This window comes from Grammomys surdaster, unplaced genomic scaffold (genome assembly GCF_004785775.1).
Source record: "Grammomys surdaster isolate TR1022 unplaced genomic scaffold, NIH_TR_1.0 318, whole genome shotgun sequence".
Lineage (NCBI taxonomy): Eukaryota > Metazoa > Chordata > Mammalia > Rodentia > Muridae > Grammomys > Grammomys surdaster.
In genome coordinates, this window is record NW_021604737.1 from 1 (window position 1) to 1,977 (window position 1,977).

Sequence of the window (1,977 nt, forward strand, 5' to 3'; positions counted from 1 at the left end):
ACCCTAGCCCTAAGCCCCTGAACCCTAACCCCTAATCCTAACAACCCTAACCATCTAACACTCTAACCCTCACCCTAGCCCTAAGCCCCTGAACCCTAACCCCTAACCACAACCCTGACCTATCCCTAACCCTGAAGTAAATCATTAAAGCTGGAATTCTTCAAAAGGAAGAAAGTAAACTTCAGCAAACAAGGGGCTATTGGCTCAGAATGGTCCCTACTATACTACTGTGATCGGAGACTTATTATCTCCCATTTAACTGTTTAACTCCACTCTGTTGCTATTAGTGTGCTCTTCAGGAGTCAGAACAGAGTACACATGGAAAGACATATATTTAAATATCACGTATTGTCTGCTGGAGACATAAACACTAGTTACACTGATATAGATGCACCTCTCACTAGTCACTTGGAGATTCAAAACTTAACTTTCGGCACTTTATAAATCTCATACTGAGAATCCTCAAGCGTATTCCATGAGGATTAGGTTTCTTATCAACAATAGTCTTAATATCTCCCAGAAATATCCAACCCAATAAAAAATGTTGAGATTTTATTTGAATCCTTAGTGGGGAGAGAGGACTGCATGCAGAGAAGGGGAGAGGCAGAAGACTTCTGAGGAGCTGTCCCCCTCCCATCCTTCTGTGGGTTCTAGAACTAAGCTCAGACTATTAGGCCTATATGGCAATCATCTCACCTACTGAGCCATTTCACCAGGCCGAAATCAAGAATTTTAAATGAGGCATTTCCTCACTAGAAAATATAACTTGCTAAGAAACTGGGACTTCCTAAAATCTATATGAACCCTCACCCATTGATGATTCCCTTGAGACCCAAATGGAAAAGATTTATTTCCTTCAGAGGGATGAAAATTCACTTACTATACATGCTCACCATTTTACTAACATTCAAACATTACCAATAGTTTATAAATTCTGACATATTACGAAGTACTAATGTATGTGTCCCTGTATGAGTTTTCTTTTGGTAGGAACAAACTCATGAACACACAACCACTTGGTTTAAAAGTAGCAAAGGGGCTCATGCATGGCAGGCATCCCAGGAACAGTGACCACCTCAGGTCTTGCATTTGAGGGATGAGTTCTCCTTGAATGCACTGTTGTAGTTCAGGCAAAGCTTGACGTGTTCCTTCCTCTCCTGCTTCCTATTAAGACCTGACCACTAGGCCCAACTTAAATCATTAAATCTTGGAGAGACAAATGCGTACACTAGCTTTCTTTAGGAGCTGAGATTGGATTCTGAAAGTATGAAAGTATCTTCTTTAAAGGAGAATATAAATGACGATGCTCATTTTTCAATATTTACCTTAAAATTCTCGTGAGGCCACCAGGCTTCCTGAACACCAAATCTCTTATTAACCTAGCAAATTAATCTCGAAAGCAAGCCCCTGCCGCCCATGGAGTGTCTCCCTCCTCACATCTGAACAGTGACATCTATGAGAAGTTCTGTGTGCCAGTATGGTGGAAGAGCTGCACACAAAGAACACCCCGAAGGTGTCCACACTGGGAAACACTTTCCAGACCAAAGCCCGATGATCACTACAGCTTTAGCTTATGAAGCTTATGTCACAAGGTTGTTTGCTTTGTTTTGCACTGGTAGTTCACATTTGCAAATTAAAAACCTCTACTAGCAATCTGGATTTTAGGATAACTGCTCAAGTATGAAACAGTAAACTTACAGCATCCTTTCTGAAAAGCAACTTTGAAGTTTCTTACACATAGGGGCAACTGGAAACCAAGAAACAGTTCTTAAAACAAATGTAGCTGAGATGTATAATTAAGAAGAAATATTTAAGACCTACAGGCCAATCAGGAAGCTCTAACTGTCCCTGCCAGCCTGAGACACTCATTCTCCTGAGCTTGTGTAAGGCCTGAACCCTCCCCTACAAAACAAAAGAGCTGAGAAACAGAACTGAACTGTAGGGAGCATTTCTATAAAACGGGACTTTTTTTTTTTT